This window comes from Varanus komodoensis, unplaced genomic scaffold, assembly GCF_004798865.1.
Source record: "Varanus komodoensis strain SLA01 unplaced genomic scaffold, ASM479886v1 scaffold3, whole genome shotgun sequence".
Lineage (NCBI taxonomy): Eukaryota > Metazoa > Chordata > Lepidosauria > Squamata > Varanidae > Varanus > Varanus komodoensis.
Window position 1 is genome coordinate 22,619,464 of NW_025335761.1, and position 11,863 is coordinate 22,631,326.

An 11,863-nucleotide genomic window follows, 5' to 3' on the forward strand; every position below is an offset into this window, starting at 1 on the left:
TTCCTCTGACAGATGGACACAATTGGATATGATGCATATAGTACAATGCTTTGATTGCCTTTTATTTAATCCTGAAATGAACTTTCAGTCTTGTGAAGATAAGATGCTTTCAACAGGGGTGGTGGTGCAGAAACCTTCCTAAAGTATGGGAAGATTGGCTGAACAATTGATGGGGGGAGGGTGAAAGTTTGGTGGTAAACGTTTGTTAGAATTTGCTTTTCGAAGTTTTCATCTTTTGGGGGTGGTGAGGGATCCTTCAGCTAAGCCATCACTGCAACGATGCCCTGGGCGAACTGCACTCTTTCATTGCATAACATGATTTCTGGTGGGAGATGGTCTGTATTTATTTGGACAGGAATGGCAGAATGCTGCTGCACTCCACCTGGAAGGAGCACTTGCAGGCAGTTCATCTTGAAGTGGAGGTTGGCAAGGGTGATCACATCAGAGCAAGCAAAGCCAGTGTGGTTTGAGCACTGGACTGCACTGGGCGACTTGGGGTCACTCACAGATGCTCAGCCCAACCTACCTCGCAGGTTCATTGTGAAGATAAAATGGAAACGAGGAGAACCTTGTAAGCCAGTTTGTGTTCCTTGCAAGGGGATGTTAATATCATGCAATAATAATCCTCTATGCTGAGATTTGTAACCCTGACTCTAATTTTCCACTCTCATTGCCTTCATTTTCTTTTGGACTGTCTGAGAGCTTAAGTTGTCTGAAATTCATCTCACAATCTGCCATTCTTAATGAACCAACTCACAGAGTGTTGTGAGGATGAGATCGAGAGGAAGAGAATTCTGTAAGACACCTTCATTCCTTGGAAAGAGAAAAGGCAGGCTAGTAATACAATAAATGAATAAATAAGTACATTTCACATCAGGTTGGAAGCTGAGCAATAACTTTGCCTCTTTAGCCTCTCATTAAACATTTCCCCTCTCCAGTTGCAAATTCTAGCAGGGAGTAAGGTTGCAGCGAAAGCTTCAATGCATTGCTTTTACAGAGCAGCCTTGAAACAGCAGGTAGTGCCATCTGGAATGGATGTGAATCCTTGCACAATAGTACCCCCCCCAAAAAAACCCCCACCCCTTTGCATCTGCTGTGGCAACATCATGGCCTGGTGTTTTCCTTGCTAGTACCAGCAGTGGAAACCCTTCCCTTTGCTCTGATCTCTTTTCAGAGATCGCAGTGCCAGCCAAGAGCCTGAACTTTTTGACTGGGTTTCCCTTCTTTTACTCAGTAGTTGGTGGAAGAGTTGCATGAATCTTGCTGACCCATCAGAGGTGAAGGCTGGAGGCCTTCCATCACCAAGGTCGTGATTTCTAGTAGGGGAATTTCTTCTCTGTTTGAATATAATTTAGATACAAAGAAAAGAAAGAAACATTCCCATTTTTCAAAGAGACCAGTTTTTGAACTGTATTACTCAAAGTAGTTGCATTTGTAAAAAGGATAGCAATCTAACTCAGCTAGGTTATGCCTGTTGCTGCAAGTGTGTTTTCAATTTCTCATTTGGACAATGCTGACCCTTTCTGGTTTTTCGGCAGGAATGGTGAGGTGGCAAGATATTCAGCTTTTACCAGTGCTGTAACAAATGTTCTTAATTTAACGTTCATTTGGAAATGCTGTTTTTGTTACTGTTACCCTAACACAGACTGATTCGCCTCCCTTGGGGAAGACCCAGACAGTCCCTCCCACAAGGAGACGCATCCCAGAGCCACTTGCATGGAATGCTTGCTGCTTGCACGTGACAGTCTCCATGTGCATGTTGCTACTTTTGGTCCCTAGCAACAACCTCTGGCCCACTTCTAAGCAGACATACACAAAAACCCAAGGAAGTTTTGAAGTCTGTGTGCATGAGTAGACAACGCGAAGCCACGGGTCACCCCAATAATCCCAAACAGGCCAGGGAAAGCAATCCTACTTTGCCCTCTATAGGCCAGGACCTTCCAAAACTGTCTAAATCAGAATAATTATTATCATACAGGTAATTATTATTACATTTTTTTATGTCACACTCATTCCCAGTACTGAGACTGAAGGCAATTTATAACATTAGAAGGCTTGTATAATTAACACATTCGTAGAAGTGGGCAGGCCCTGTCGTCAGGTTTATAATCTAAACTGAAGACATGGCACACAAGGAACGGTGGATAGGGAGAGAAACAGGAGGGACATATGCATGTTAAACAGTTTTTACAGGAAGCTTAGCTGAAGAGATGGTGATGGGGACAGTTTACTTCTCCTTCCCCTGCTCAGAGGGCAACTGGTTGGAATGGCCTTTGTGAGTGGAGTCCCTCCCTGTCATTCTGCCTTCTTCCTCTGAGCCAGCACTAAAATATAGGAAGTGGCCTTATATGGACTTAGACCACTGACCCACCCAGTGTAATTTGGACTGTGTCTTGTCCCACCTCCCTTGGAGATGCCATGTGTTAGACCTGGATCAGCACAGATTCAAGTTGATCTGCACACTAACCGTGTGAATAGAAATCTTGGGTTTGAGGGGGTGGGAAGGAGTGCCCATCTGCATTATTAAAGGCTGTGTAAGTTCAAGGTTTTCTTAGTTCAAGAAAGAAACAATATTTGCCAGTGTCCATGGGGGTTGGTCATTACTGGGATGGCTGCTGTTTATCATTTCTGTGTTTTGCTTTTCTGTTAGCAAAGAGTTCATCACTCAGGGCTGCAGAGAAGTTTGGACTTGTGTCTCTGATTCAGGTCCAACAGCAACAGATAATCTACTAGGACACAACAGATTCCAGAGAATTTCCCCATCCTTGTCTCTGTTTAAAAATAATTAATAAATAAAGGTCATCCTTTTTCTTCCCAGATGTTTTTCTCAAAGCCATTCAGCAGCCTTTTGCAGCAGCCTTTCCCCCACTTTTTTGCCAGCATTTATGACACAGGACCCACCACATGGCGATTTTCAGCTAAAAGAGAGAGCAAAACAAATGAGGGAAAGTTTAGGGAGGCCAATTTCTTTTCTTCCAAGTTCTTTCTGACGAGGATGGTAAGACAAACAGTGCTCAACAAAGCATGATTGACAAGGAACAAAATTTATTTCTGTGTGAAATACGTAGAATGATCTCAGAAAGTTTCATAATTACTTTTTAATAGGCTGCCTAATAGAGTTGCACTGTTGTTTCATTTTCAGTGGAGTGCCACAGTAAATGTAAAAGTAAATTTACCTTGCAGGCAGATTGAAATGCAGTAACCATTTTATTTGGAGACTGTGCTACTTACAAACCTGTGGACAGACAACTGTGAAGGAATTTGGGTGGCATCTTAGCAGCATGAAGGAATGCTTCCTTCAGCATTTCAATCTGGAATAAACAATAACATCTGGCAGCCTTAAACTCCCAGAACAGTTTTCTTTAGCCTGGTGCCCTCCAGATGTTGTACTACAGCTCCCAGCATCCCCACCAGCCTATTTAGAACGCACCAGGTTGGGGAATAATTGTCCTAAGGTTATTGAATTAAGAAGGTGTTTAATTATTATCAAATGAGTAGATGTCAGAGTTCCATTACAAGTCAAATAATATGCCCCTACTCAGCATGGACAAGCAAGATGCATGAAAAGGTGTCTGTGCAGATCACTCACCTGGAGTGGGCACTCTTGCCTTCACTGCTTATGCGCAGGTGTGCTTTCAGCTTGTGGGGTAGATGTGATCCTTCACTCTCACCCCATGCACACACCCTGTTTTAGACTACAGTACATATAAAGTAGCTATAGCTTGTATTATGAAAAAATGCTGGTTTTATTTATTTATTTATTTAAAACATTTCTATGCCGCCCCATCGCAATAAGCCTCGGGGCGGCTCACAACATCAATAAATAAACCATACAATAAAACCCCAATACAATAAAACCCCAGTGCCATAAAACCTCAATAAAACCTCAGTGCATTCTCAGCTAAAAATTAAAAAAAAACCTAGTTAAATAAATAAATTAACAATTAAAATAAGTTTTAAATAAAAAGGTCTTAGCCTGGTGCTGAAAAACAAATAACGACGGTTTTGCAGTCTTGATCTTGACTGTATTTGGACCAGGTATTTGAGACTTGCTATAAAACATTCTATAAATGATGGGGGTACCAGACCATCTTAGTTGTCTCTTGAGAAACCTGTATGTGGGTCAAGAAGCAACAGTGAGAACTGGACATGGAACTACTGATTGGTTCAAAATTGGGAAAGGAATACGGCAAGGCTGTGTATTGTTACTCTGCCTATTTAACATATATGCAGAGCACATCATGTGAAAGGCTGGGCTGGATGAATCACAAGTCGGAATTAAGACTGCTGGGAGAAATATCAACAACCACAGATATGCAGATGATACCACTCTAATAGCAGAAAGTGAAGAGCAACTAAAGAGCATCTTGATGCTTGTGAAAGAGAAGAGCACAGAAGTTGGCTTGGAACTCAACATTAAGAAAACTAAGATTGTGGCATCTGGTCCTATCACTTCCTGGCAAATAGATGGGGAAGAAATTAAGGGATTAACAGATTTTATTTTCTTGGGCTCCAAGTTTGCTGCAGATGGTGACTGCAGCCAAGAAATTAAAAGATGCTTGCTCCTTGGGAGGAAAGCTATGGAAAATCTAGACAGCATATCAAAAAACAACAAAAATTTGTAAAGTCAATGCTATGGTTTTCCTGGTTGTAATGTATGTCTGTGACAGCTGGACCATAAGGAAGACTGAGCACAGAAGAATTGACACTTGTGAATTGTAGTGTTGGAGAAGACTCCTGAGAGTCCCTTGGACTGCAAAAATATCACATCAGTCAATCCTAAAGGAAATCAACCCTGACTGTTCTTTAGAAGGACAAATACTGAAAATGAAGCTCAAATACAAGGCAAAAGGAGAAGGGGATGGCAGAGGTTAATGTGGCTAGATGGGGTCACTGAGGCGATGGGTGTGGGGTTGGGTGGACTCCAGGGGATGGTGGAGGGCAGGAGAGCCTGGAGGAACATTGTCCATGGGTTGCGAAGGGTTGGATGCAACTTTGTGACTAAACAAGAACAACAACAACAAAACTCATTCTCCCAGCCAAATGGAATGTGCAACACTTAAAAAGTCTTTATAACTATGACTGAATTAAAGTCTCTAGAGCATTGTCATACTGAGCCTTTATGAGACTGCAGTGAGGGACACGCTATCCACTCAAAGGATGGGGAATGTCACTGCAAGTAAGAAAAATGCACTTGGTTCTGGGAATGTGTGCATGCAAAGCATGCAAATTAACCAATTTCCCCCTAGAAATAATAGTAGAACAGGAAATGGCTGTGATGTCTGAGTGGAGGACAATTATTCTCCCTCATTCTTCTAATGTGAAGGTGGGCAAGTTAGCGTTCCCAAGATGTTTTAACCTACAATGCCCAACATCTAAGTTGTTGCAACCTCCTCTTGGACATATACTATAATGTGTTGAGGTGGTTAGAGAGTGTCAGAGAAGGCAAGAGCAATGCCACCAGGAGGCCAGACTCTCTCAGTACCAGACTAAGAAGCATCTACCCTCTTAAGGAGTAAGAGTAACATTTGCAGAAAAAGCAAATGTCTCTAATGGTGATGGGGCAGAGCAGCTACTGAAGGGCAGTTACCAGGCAGCAGAGGTAGCTGATCTGGAAACTAGTGGAGAATTTTTCACAGACAATGGCAGTGACATCCAAGCTAACTCTGGTTAGTGATGCACAGAGGATTGCTAAGGATAGGTGAGAAACAAAAGAAGAAGGTTAAAGAAAGAGGGTCAGAATCACGAATGTAATTTTTCTGTGTCTGTCCCACAGAGACAAAAACAATTACAATGGCCAGTGTAGGGATGCAAAGATCAGGGTAGAATCCAGCTCTCTTGTGGCCCATGCTCAGCCCTGTCCAGGAAGCAAACCAAGCAAAGACCAAGAGAGCGCAGGAATGCTAGCTGTTTGTTTGGTCAAAGTATGTAAGGACCATAGTATGTAAAGACCATATATATTCAAACTATAGGACCACTGCACTAATTTCCCGTGCAAACAAAGTGATGCTCAAGGTGTTGCAACAAAGAATTTTATCCTATAAAGATCAAGAAATAACTGATGTTCTGAAATGTCTGGATTCTGAAAAGGAAGAGGCACTTGAGATTATATCATATATACATTGGCTACTGGAGTGCAAAGAATGTCAGAAGAAGATCTATATTTTAGACTATAGCAAAGCCTTTCACTGTATGGATCCTGAAAAGGTATGAATGGTCCTGAAACAATGGGTGGGCCTCAGCACCTGATCATCCTGGTGCTTAAACTCTATTGTGGACAAGAAGCTACTGTTAGGAAAGAATATGGAGAAGCAGAATAGTTTCCTATAGGTAAAGGCATCAGACAAAGGTGGATTTTATCTCCCTATTTGTTCAGTCTGTATGGAAAACATATAAGGAAACCTAGATTAGGATTGGAGGAAGAAGTGAAAATTGGTGAAGGACACATCAATAATTTAAAATATGTAGATGATACCAGATTACTGGCAGAAAGCAGCAATGAATTGAGATGACTCCTGATGAACATAAAAGACGAAAGTGCAAAAGCAAGCCGAACGTTAAAACAAAAATCCTGACTACAGAAAAATTCCACATCTTTAATATCGACAAAGAAAACAGTTGAAATTGTGAAAGATTTTGCATTTCTTGGCCTAGCCATCAAATCAGATCTGTAGCCAAGATGGAGATTTGGAAGGGCAGCAATGAAGGAACTAGCAAAGATAATCAAGTGTAATGCCAAGATTATCCACACTGTTGAATTCCTGATAATTATGTTTTGGTGTGAATCCAGACAGTGAAGAAGGTTGACAGGAAGAAAATCAGTGCATTTAAAAAATTCTGGGAAAGAGCTTTGTGAATACTCTGGATCAACAGAAAGAGGAACAAACAAATTAAATCAAGCCAAAACTTTCCCTGGAAGCAAAAATGGTGAAACTGAAGCTGTCATCTTTGGGGCATATCATGAGAAGACAAGACTCACTAGAGAAGGCCATCATGGTGGAAGTTGAAGACAGAAGAAGAAGAGGAAGACCATATACGAGATGGCTCAATTCCATAAAGAAAGCCGCAGCCTTGAGTTTACACCTGCTGAGCAGAGCTGTCAGAGACCAGGGAGAGATGTTATTCACAGGGTCACTGTAAGTTAGATATGACTTGACAGCTTATTAAAACACAAGTTGTTGTAAACTATTTGCCACAGTTGTGGGGAGATTCAGGCTTCATGGGTTAAAGTCCAGTTGGCCAGTTCCATAGTGGGAACTGAGCTGTTCCTCGCAGAAGGAACCAGAAGTTAAGCTTCTATTAGGCAAAGTGCAAGTCATCACAAAGTATTTCACTTCTCTATACTATAGTTTGGCAAGAGAATGGTTATCCAAAAGAAGTATTAAGCATGGATTGGACTCTGGAATTTGGTATTTGCCTATTCTGTTTTCATTTATCCTGTTACTCAGAATTCTGGGCAAATGGCAGTGCCATAGTACTGTAAGCAAGAAAATATGATAATTTTCTTATTCTCATTAAATGTAATTGTGGTTGACTAGAGGTTAACCAATAGTTTCAGGAAAAAATGTACTATTTGAAGAATTTCTCTCTGCATTCAGTCATTTCTTTCTGCAGATGACATAACCAAGAGAACAGAGGTAAACAACATCATTTTGCCAATTCTGAAAGCCAGAAAATTTGTGATTTAATGCTACTGACAAAGAGAAGAAATTCATTCATATTCCAAAGCCTATCAACCTTCAAATGCTGCAGAGAGAACACAAAAGATAAAATAATTGTCCTGCTGAACTTGATCATGCCAGAACATGTAGCTCTAAATTTATGTTGTCATATATAGACTTGCCAGACCATATAGTTATTTATTGATTGTATCTCATATAATGTTGTACCATAAAACACAAGCAAAATAAAAAAGATGTGTCAAGGTAGCCCCTAACAGGTCCAGATCATGGGCAGGTGTCTAGGGCTAGAACACCAAGACCCTGAATGATGGAGGTGGGTGGAGATCTTGGCATTGAGGTAGGGTCAGAGGCAAAAGCAAAGTCAGGAACAAGCAAGGGTCAGATACCATCAAGGCACAGCAAGACTGGAAGCAAAAGCAAAGTAAGGAATGAGTAACTACTAGTAGAATTTTATTTTATGCCGCTCTGATCACAGTCAGAAATGACAGAGGCCAAAGTCTGAAGCCAGGCAATCTAAAGTAGTGGAAGCAAAGGAAGGGGAGCATGTTAGCTCCAACCTCTCCATCATCAAGTTCATTGTCCTTAACACATGGAGGGTGTCTCTGTGGAGCAGAATGCCTCTTCTGCCCATGCAGGTTCTCCACCTAATCTGGAAGACCAATTTTCCAGCAATCTGGATTGCTCACCATGGACTTCCCTCAGCCTGGCCACAGGTGTCCCAGGGGTCACTGCAGCAGGACTGCAGCAAGACTAGCTCGCGTCTCCCCCGCTCCACGCACACAATTGTGAGCAATTTCCGGCTCACTGCCACTTTCAAAATTCCATTCTACAACTATTAAGAACCCCTTCAGTGTGCCTGATAAACACCTTGAAGGGACTGTCAGTGACTGGGAAAACTTAAAAAAAAACACACTGAAAATAGGCTTGGTTTTTTTTGTTTGTTTTTTTTTTAAAGCGGATACACTTGGGCAGCTATGTGAATTTGAAGCTTAAGTTGGGCAATACCTTGAAGGTAGGCTAGAGGAATGGAGATTGTAGAACTGGTCTCTCGAACCAGCTTTTATGATTTCAGGGAAAGAAAAGGCTAATGTGCAAAAAAGCCACAGGAGCCAAAATGGAAGGGTAGCAAGGTTGGGCCAGCCACTCCCAAGAGTCACTGGTGGCTCTCCAGGGAAGTTTTGGAAGAGTGGCAAGGGTGGATTGCTCCTCTTGCTGGGTGACATGCTAGCTGATTCTGATAGTCATGCTGGGATCGGACATCCAGGGTGGGACAACACAACAATCCCTAGAATGAGCTGTGGGCTGCCAAGGTTGCTTGTCTTCAAAGAAATCACCCCAAGTGAATCTGTTGGGGTTGGCACCGCATTCCAAATGATTTGGGTAACAATTCACAATGGGTTGTTGTCTCATGTGAGCCTGTTGCTGAACAGGAATGCTTCTAAGTGCTTGCATTTTCAATGAAAAGTTATGGTTGTATTTAAGCCTGAAGATCTTCCCCTAAAACACACATGCTACAATTTCAGCCCAGTCAGAAGCAAACATAATTGAGTTCAGTAGTGCTTACTCCCAGGGAACTATTTATTTATTTAATTTCTATGCCTCCCAACAGCCTAAGCTATTTTGGCACTTTACAACAGATAAAAATACAACAAAAATACAAACAGCATTTTAAAAATAGAGATTAGCATACAAATATTTAAACCAAATTTAAAACACATATACCAAGTTATGATAGCTTATACAAGTTAAATCAAAAGACCTGTTTAAGCAGCTAACAAAGCTCCAATAAAATAATTAAATGCCCTGTGGTGGATAGTCTTAACCTAGCACCAAACGGATATTAAGGTTGGCAGCACACAGACCTCAGTGGGGAGCTTATTCCATAATTGGACGACCACAATGAAAAGGCCCCTCCTCTTGTTGCAATCAACTCAGTCTCCCTTGGAGGTGACAATTGGAGGCAGACCCCAAATCTCAATTGTAGCATCTGGGTAGATTGCAGTTGGGAGAGATGTTCCAACAGATATTGTGGTCCTAAGCCATTTAGGCCCTTATAGGCTAAAAACAGCCTCTAAAACCAATGTCCAGATATGAGCATGCTGAGCCAACTGCTGAGGTTGGTAGAAGGCACTCTGAGCCACTGAAGTCGCCTAGGTCTCAAGCGCCAAGGATGGCTCAAGGAGCACCCCAAGCTACTAGGAACCTGCTTCTTCAAGGGAGTGCAACCTCATCTAGAACAGGTTTAATTCTCTCCATCCAGTAACAAGAACCTCCCAGTAATAGTATCTTAGTCTTGTCCAGTTTGTTAGTCCTCACCCAGTCCATTGTTGCACCCAGACACCACTTTTTTATTTTTTTTATTTCGATTAATCTCCTGCCTTTTTCCTGCAAAGGGCTCAAGGCAGCTTACATCATTCTCTTCCTCCATCTTATCCCCACAACAACAACCCTGTGAGGTAGGTTGGGCTGAAAGTCTGTGACTGGCCCAGAGTCACCCAGTTGGCTCCATGGCTGAGCGGGGACTAGAACCCAGGTCGCCTGAGTCCCAGTCCCATGCTCTTAACCACTACACCACACTGGCTCTTTATTACATCTGCAGCCTCCCCTGATGAAGATGAAGAGGAAAAGTAGAGCGGGTTTGCCATTAGCACACTGATGACAACACATTTCAAGACTCTGGATGGCTCCACTCCACAGTTTCATGTAGATATTAATTAGCATAGGGACCGTGTTATGCCCTAGGAGCCCCATACTGGAGAGTCCAAGGGACAGAGCAATATTACCCAGACACCACCATTTGGTACAAGTTATCCAAGTAGGAATGGAAGCCCTGCAACACAGTGTCCCCAGCACCCAACTCAGACAGTCATCCCAGAAAGATCCTATGGCCAATGAGATCAAAAGCTGCCAACAGGTCCAAGAGTGTTGATGGAGTTACAGCCTTGCCCCACTTCTCTGTCTTGGCGCAGGTCATCATACAGAGTTACCAAAGCTGTTTCCGTGCCTGAACCCTGACTGAAATGCACCCATGCAATGGACTGCAGTCATGTTCTATACTGGTAAACTTGTATCATAGCTTGTTTGTACTGGATGCCTGTATTATATGATGGAGGTTTTAACTGGGTTGTTTGAGTATAAATAATAAAAATCAGACATATCAGTATGTCTTTGTAGCAGGAGTATACATTCCCTTTGGAAATGTGGCTATAGGAAATGCCATATACCTCTCGGCAAGTGTGCTTTCAAAGCCTTGTGAAGCCCAAAGAGGTTCATTCAGTAACTGGCTTGTTGGGGTTGTAAAAGATGACCTGATGGAACCTTGAGATAAATGGAAAGCTTGCCTTTCTGCTAGCAATTGTAGACACCAAGATTTTGCAAATCAAGATCATGTTCAAAGCACCAACCTCCTAGCCCTGCAAAACTGATGCAATTTGTCCAGCGGAGAGCAGCTTTATTAGCAGTTTTCTCCCCTTTGATTAATGTTGTTTTTCTATGGCTTCCAGGGGAAGTGATGTACTAAGTAAACACAACAAAGCATAGCCATTCCTGGCTATGCTTTTAAAATAGTCCAAGAAAAATATAGCAAAATAACTTGGAGCTGAGCCCACAAATTTTCCTTTCTGAAGTTACTCAATACTTTCCTTTTGCATTGTTTCAGGGGACTGAATGTGGTGAAGACCCCTTGTTTCTAATGATTCAGAAAATGGAATAGTGCTACCATCCAATCTGTGCAACATAAGTATTTCTATAGGTCGGCCTAAACACATTCATTGATTTCTGTTTGAACAATGCATGACTGAAATCTATGCAATTAGGATAGGGGATGATCTCTACCACAGTAATACAGTATTGGAACCTGCTACAGATGGAACTGACTGAGGTCGTTGAGGCCCTATCAGTGCGGGTGTTCAAGGATAGGCTGGACGTCCACATGGTGGGCATGTTGTGAGCGGAGCCGGCTCGTGCCGGAGGTCAGACTAGATGGCCCTGGAGGTCCCTTCTGACTCGCTCTGTTTCTATGTTTCTAAAGATTGCTGATTATAATAGTGCTGTGCAAAGGATTGTGTGCCAAAGACTTGTTGGAGAAGAACCTGAAGCAAGGACTGGGTGCAGATTATCGACATAACAGTGACCATTCTAACCAGTGCCTGGATGGAGTGATAGAATGGGTGAAGGCTGAT